The sequence below is a fragment of the Grammomys surdaster genome, unplaced genomic scaffold (genome assembly GCF_004785775.1).
Source record: "Grammomys surdaster isolate TR1022 unplaced genomic scaffold, NIH_TR_1.0 62, whole genome shotgun sequence".
NCBI lineage: Eukaryota > Metazoa > Chordata > Mammalia > Rodentia > Muridae > Grammomys > Grammomys surdaster.
In genome coordinates, this window is record NW_021604564.1 from 17,721,152 (window position 1) to 17,728,843 (window position 7,692).

Below are 7,692 nucleotides of genomic sequence, written 5' to 3' on the forward strand. Positions count from 1 at the left end.
CTATGGTCCTTGCACCTCTTGAATCTCTCTCAAAACTATCCTGCCTTTAAGTTCTTTGAACATGGCCTGCTTTGAAACTTGAACTAAGCTGTCAAAATGCATGCTCTTCAGAGCATTGCTTCTAATAGAGAACAAATACTAGAGTAATTATAAGACTAGCGTCACATAGGAACTTAGGAGAAAACAGCCTGAGCTGGCAGAGTTAGATAAGATGACAACTCAGAAGCCAACATTGAAGCCAGGCCTTATAAATTAGAAAGAGTGTGCCAGCCAGAGATGACAAAAATAAATGATGCATAAAGTTAAATGCTATGCCTCTTTTCTCATTAGATTCTTGTGTGGGGTTTAGGGACTAGAATTTTTCTAATACAGTAATCTATACAAAAGTCACTTGCCTGTAAGTCAGGGGCTCAGACTTAAACGTGTCAGCACATATTCTATACTCACAGATTTTCATGATTACACCATCTACACAGAAGAAAACCGACTTCTAAGGCAGATAAATATAAGCTCCAGTTGTCCCTTGAGTCAGCTGTGGGTCCCTAAGTGGAAATTAACATCTAAATCTGTAATGTCAACTGATACTGGAGATAACTACTCAAAATAAAGTTTTTACATTGTTTAACTGAAATAGCATGTGATGTACCTACTACAGTATTTCCTGTAGACACTCAGTTGACACAGCAGCACTTGTAAGACCGTGTTGAAGATTACTACTGGGCAAGGAAGAGTCTGTGTGTGTGATTTCACGCTGTCCTCCCTCTCCTCTAGAGTGATATAGTCAGTACTCTGATACTGATACTCTGATTTCATGTCCCCAGAGATTGGTATACATGATGGACAATGGTGAGATTGAGGCTGCAATAGCTCCTTAGAACCAGGATAGAAAAAGTGAATGTGCCAGCTGCAGGGTTCAGAGATTATTGCAGAAACAACTCAGGAGTTTAGACATGCTTTGGCAGGTGATTAAAGACTAGGTTGACAGACAGGAGATACTAATTCCTTTTTCTTGTTGTGGAAGCTGTAGATGTCACACTGTGTCCCACAGTGTTTCCCTCTGTCCACATATCTTCACTTGCAAATATTCATTGCAATGGTTTGAGATCTCTGGCTTCTGTGACACCATTAATATTGGGTCCTCATTGGGACTCCTCCCTGTCATCTAGTTGTTGCCCTGTGTCATGGAGATACTGAAGCTTTGGATCAGCAGGACTGGCCCCAACCATTCACAGATGATGTAGATTTTGGGGTGGACCAATTCAGAGTTCTGGATCTGGGCGTGGTTAGAAGCTGAGCCAGTCTCTGCATTGACTCTCCCTTATCAGTGCCACCAGGGTAAGCTGTCTAGCCCTGCTCAGGCTAGAACATCCAGTGCCATCAGCAGCAGGAGGCAGGGTCAGCTCTCCTGCTCTCGTGCCTTCAAGGCCAGCTTACCTACACCCAATCCTCCAAAGCTAGTTCCACTGTGCAGGCTCCACTCTCCCAAGTGTTACAGCCTGTAAGGGTGCAGCTCTCCCACTTTCACAACCTCAGGGCTGGATGACCTGTGCCTTTACAATGGGAGCCAGCTCCACTGTGTTGCCCAGGCAGGGTACAGGGCCCTCTCTCCTGAGTGCTGCAGCTGGTGAATCAGGGCCAGCTCACCTGCTCTCATGACCCTGAATCAGCTCTCCTCACTGCCTCCAGTGGCAATGGCAAAGGCCAAAGGGGCAGAAGGCATCTCCCAACCCCACCCAAGCCACCTGATGACAGGCAAGTGGCAGAACCAGTTTTCTCTCAATCACACCCTTGGGGTGGCTCAACCATACTCCTGCCAACAGGGTCCACACTACTGTGCTGTCTGGGTGAGGTGCAGTTCCCACTCTTCTGAATGCTGGAGCTGGTGAGGGGCAGGGCTAGCTCTCCCAGGCTCATGACACTGTGGACAGTTTTCCTAACTGCCTTATGTAGAAAGGGGCTGGGGGAGGATGCCAATTCTGCACTTGTGCCACCCTAAGGAAGATGAGTGACAGAGTCAGCCCTCCCATACACCAGGCCCAGCTTTACTGTGACACCTGGGCAAGGTGCATGACACTACTCTTCTGAGTGCCCAGCTGTAGAGAGGCTGAGGGTTGGAGCTAGTTCTTCAGAGTGCCAAAGCGAGTAAGGGGCAGAGCCAGTTCTTCACAGCCCCTTGGTATCCACATGGTCATGTTTTCTAGTGGTAATATGAGCCACAGACATTGACACTGACTACTGCTACCTTGTAGACAAGGACCCAGTCATGGCCTTCAGCAGCAGCTTGGGCTAAGACCTCATCATAGCCGTAGCTGGCAGGGCTGGCCACTCACAACAGGGTCCTCCCCTCCACTCTTGAGTCTCCAGTTCCATCTCTCTTCAGAATGCTTATGCTACTCTACTTCTTTTTCTTTTTCATCTGTCCATCATAGACTCACACATTGTCACTACCGCTGCAGGCTGGCCTCAGTTGACAGGCCCCTGGGTGACAGCCTTTTGTCTATGCAACATGTTGTGGTATCAGGCAGGTGTCTATGGTCTGCCTGTGTTGTGGGTCGAGGGGCACTATGGGCATCTTTCCTCATCCACACCTGCGTCACATGGTGGAACACAGATCTCTGTCTTCTCCCTCTCATGCTGTGCTACTTGTATTTGATTTGATTTTTATGAGTCCTAGGCATAAAACAGCTTTGGCCACCAAGCCAGACATCAAGCTAGGATGAACAAAAGACTGCTGTCTACTCTGCCCTGACTGATAGAAAAACACCACCACCAACAAGATGTCTCTTTGCTCATTGTCATGAGGTTAGGAGATACTTTTATGTGGGGATAACCTGAGGTCACCAGAAAAAACAGGTAGAGGGATTGTGGGTCTTGGGGCAGACATAACTTTTAGGAAGTCTTGGATCTGCTGTATGACTTCATCTGTTCTCCTTTGTGTCTAGTGCTTTCAAAGCACTAAACCCTACTGAATTTGAGCAATTTCAAAGATTCTAATGTGTGTTTTGTGGTGGCAGGGAGTGAGCAGAGAGGTTGGCCTTAGTCAGAAAAGGAAAACATTGTTGGGCTAGTTATCTCTCTGTCACAATGAAATAAGGAGAATCATCTGGAAAGGGGAGTCTTATTGAAGGAGGTGCCTCCATCAGGTTGGCCTGTAGGCAAGTCTGTGGACAATATCTTTGATTGATGTGAGAAGGTCCTGCCCACTGCAGGCAGTGGCACTCCTGGGCAGCTGGTCTTGGAATATATAATAAGAAATTAAATAAGCTGTGGGGGGCAAGCCAGTAAGAGGGTTCCTCCATGGTTTCTTCTTCAGCTACTGCCTCCAGATTCCTACCTTGAGTTCCTGCCCTGACTTTTCTTCATGATAGACTAGGTGCTATAAGATGAAATAAATGATTTTCTCCCCAGATTGCTTTGGTAATGGTATTTATCATAGCAATAGAAAGCAACCTAGGATAGTAAAACTTGGTGAATGAGGATTCCTGAAGAAAAAAAAAATAGCTGTGTCTGAAGTCAGACTGACTGGCTGATTAGAACTTGAGTTGCATGAAGAGGGGCAGAGTGTAGCAGGTTCAGAGCCTAATTACCTAATTACAGCTCTAGCCCCACGAATAACCATCGCTTGTCCACCACCCTTGTTATTCTTTGCCAGAATTAATATCCTGTGCCTAACTTATAAAATCTTTTTGGAAGCCATTACCTTAGCAGGCAACAAGCTTTGACAAACCCCAAAATTAAGAATGTCATTGGATAACTAATCTGATTCCTTCAGTGGTACTTCTCATGTTTGTGTGACTACCTCTCTGATGTTCACACCAATGTACTTCAAAGGTGTCTTGACTTATACCTTTCTTTGTTCTGTTACTATAGAAATTTCATGAAACTGCTTCCATGTTGGAATATGAAATTTCAGGTTACCGAAATCTGTGTTCCTGGATCGTGGTCACTCAAATTTGAAATTAGGGTAATTCTCATTTATTCTCTTTGAGCTCACAGCTCTGTCTTTTGTATCAACAACACTGAATTAAGGAGTTTTAAAAATGTATTCTCTGGTATTCCATACATGAATAGTATCATGTTTAGATCATGCCCACCTACTGTTTCTTAACTCCAGATAAGCTTCCAGGAGGGAGTCCTTTTATATACCTTATTTTTTGACATAGACCTATTATACAGGTATTTTAAAAATCCAAAGACAAGTTAACTTAGACTATCTATTTGCTAGTAACTGAGTTTTAAAATCATCCAACTGCACCCCAGTGTTCCTTTACCAGGCGAGCTCTGATTTGGCAAATGGCATAAGGTGAGGCTGTAAGGCAAACATAGATAGATCATAATTGTGAGATACTGTGAGTCAATGTCCTTCGCTGTGTGGGTAGTAGGATGGAGGCATAGGTAAATGGGATGAGAAGGAAGGAAACCTGGCAAAGGAAGAAGGAGCTTGGGGCGAGACTAGAAGTGAATGGGGATTCGAGGATTCGCCCAGAGAAGCATCTGGGACTCCTGCTTGCATAATCCTAAGTACTCTGAAATATCCAATTACTTTTAATAATGATTCAGACACTCAGAGTATTGGGCAGTTAGGCTAATCTAAAAGGAAAACAAGCTAACAACAAGCCTGTCATATGTCTTGACCACAACTGAGTCTGTTATCTCTGTTCTGAAGAAAGAAGTTTACCACAATTAGGAGTTTTTTTCCTTCTTCTAACTTTTGCTGAGAGGACTATCTCTGCCTTTCCTTACAAGAATTCTCATTCACATTACTTGTAAACCTCCAGGGGTTCATGATTATTTACATACACAAATTGAGTGCTGATAGAGTCACAGAGCTGCATGCATGAGTCAACACCTTAGGATTTATTTCCATAACCTTCAATTTGTAAACCCAAGAACAGTTTGTTTTCTTGTCTGCTTGGTACAGTTTTAGAACTATGATTGATTAACTCCTTATAAGAAAATCTTGGTCTGGAACGAGGCACACACATTGAAATGAAATTTATAGGATTTGGGAATAAAGGAGTCTGGTATTGAGAAATGACTGCAGCTGTAGAAAAAAATCTGTGATTTCACATGGCCCTGAGAAGGTTCCAATGAACATTTTCACCATGCAAAGGGCTGATAATGTGTCTGGACTGCATGGAAGCTGTGTTTTAGAAAGGTGTTTTAATCTGGCAGACCATTTGGTGATGATGATTGGAACCTTGAAATTAGCATAATGAATTATCTTATCTTTATTTCCTTTATAATATATGCCCACAGTTTTACATTTCATTGCTAACTAACCTAAAAAGTTATCAGTGCACAAAAAAACAAACAAGTTCCCATCAGACAGCTCTTAGTGCTTTGTACAGTTATGTAATTCCCAATGGAAACAGAATTCTCCCAACTGGGAATTATAGTTAGAAAGTTGCATACAGACTTAAAGTGTATAAAATGAGATTTAAAATGCTTTTAAAACAGACGGCAACACCTGCCCCAAACAGGAAGTAACTGAGACCCACTGGGACCCAGGAATTTACTCCTGGCCCAGGGAACTGGTTCCTTCCAGTTACACACAAGCACTGAGCAGAACCTAGGCTTCAGCTCTGTACCCAATCCCACAAGAGGTAGGGCTCCCAGGACCTCTAACCCTTGCAGTATCTTAGATAAGGAGACAGCAACGCCTGCCCCAAACAGGGGGTAACTGAGAGTCACTGGGACCCAGAGCAGATCTTGGGCCTCAGCTCTAATCTCAGCAGCAAAATCCACTCCAAACAGTTCTGACACAGCCAATAGGAAAGACAGGTTCCAGTCAGAGACAGCAAAGGTAGCACTAAGGAGATCCAGGTAGCAAAAGGCAAGCTCAAAAACATAAGCATCAGCAACCAGGGTACTTGGAATCATAGAACCTAGTTCGCTCACACTAGAAAGTCCTAAATTCCCCACATCACCAGGAAAGCAAGATTCAGATTTAAAATCACCTCTAATGATGATGATAGAGGACTACAAGGATAAATAACGCTCTCAAAGATATTTGACAATACAGGAAAACAGGTAGAAGCCCTTAAAGAGGAAACACAAAAATCCCTTAAAGAATTACAAGAGAACACAACCAAACAGGTAAGAGAATTGAGCAAAACCATCCAGGGCATAAAAATGGAAGTAGAAACAATAAAGAAATCACAAAGGGGGACTACCCTGGAGATAGAAAACCTAGGAAAGAAATCAGGAGCCATAGACCCAAGCATCACCAACAGAATACAAGAGATAGAAGAGAGATTCTCAGGTGCAGAACATACCATAGAAAATATTGACACAACTGTCAAAGAAAAGGCAAAATACAAAAAGTTCTTAACCCAAAACATCCAGGAAATCCAGGACACAATGAGAAGACCAAATAATAGGTATAGAAGAGAGTGAAGATTCCCAACTTAAAGGGCCAATAAATATCTTCAACAAAATAGAAGAAAACATTCCTAACATAAAGAATGAGATGTCCATAAACATACAAGAAGCCGACAGAACACTAAAAATAGACTGGACAAGAAAAGAAATACCTCCGATCATATAATAATAAAAACACCAAATGCACAAAACAAAGAAAGAATATTAAAAGCAGTAAGGGAATAAGGTCAAGTAACATATGTAGGCAGACCTATCAGAATTACACCAGACTTCTCACCAGATACTAAAAAAGCCAGAAGATCCTGAACAGATGTCATATAGCCCTTAAGAGAACACAAATGCCAGCCCAGGCTACTATACCCAGCAAAACTCTCAATTACCATAGATGTAGAAACCAAGATATTCCAGGACAAAACCAAATTTACACAATATCTTTCCACAGATTCAGCACCACAAAGCTCCAACTACAAGGAGGGGAATTATACCCTAGAAAGACCAGGAAAGTAATCTTCTTTCAACAAATTCAAAAGAAGATAGCCACACAAACAATGCCACCACTAATAACAAAAATAACAGGAAGCAACAATTTCCTCTTCTTAATAATATCTCTTAACATCAATGGACTCAATCCCCTAATAGAAAGACATAGGCTAACAGACTGAATATGTAAACAGGACCCAGCATTTTGCTGCAAAGAAGAAATGTACCTCAGTGACAAAGACAGATACTACCTTAAAGTAAGAGGTTGGAAAACAAATTTTCAAGCAAATGGTCCTAAGAAACAAGCAGGAGTAGCCATTCTAATATCGAATAAAACAGACCTTCAACTTAAAGCTATCATAAAGGATAAGGAAGGACATTTCATATTCGTCAAAAGAAAAGTCAACCAGCATGAACTCTCAATTCTGGACATCTATGCTCCAAATGCAAGAGCACCCACTTTTGTAAAAGAAACCTTACTAAAGCTCAAAGCACACATTGTACCTCATAAAATAATAGTGAGAGACTTCAACACCCCACTGTCAGCAATGGACAGATCATGGAAACAGAAACTTAACAAAGAGATACAGTGAAATTAACAGAAATTATGAACCAAATGGATTTAACAGATATCTATAAAACATTTCATCTTAAAAAAAAAAAGAATATACCTTTCTCTCAGCATCTCATGGTACCTTCTCCAAAATAGACCATACAATCGGTCACAAAAGGGGCCTCAACGGATACAAGAAAATAGAAATAATCTTATGCATCCTATCAGATCACCATGGACCAAGGCTGGTCTTCAATAATGATAAAATCAATGGA

The 7,692-nt window shown here is 42.1% G+C and overlaps 1 non-coding gene across 1 annotated transcript; it reads right to left on the reverse strand.

The window, feature by feature from the left end:
* Positions 1-2,661: 2,661 nt before the first annotated feature.
* Positions 2,662-2,804, reverse strand: LOC114619324. Its single transcript, XR_003711115.1, has one exon. It is a non-coding gene; the product is annotated as a small nucleolar RNA SNORA48 (small nucleolar RNA).
* Between the last annotated feature and the right edge of the window lie 4,888 nt (positions 2,805-7,692).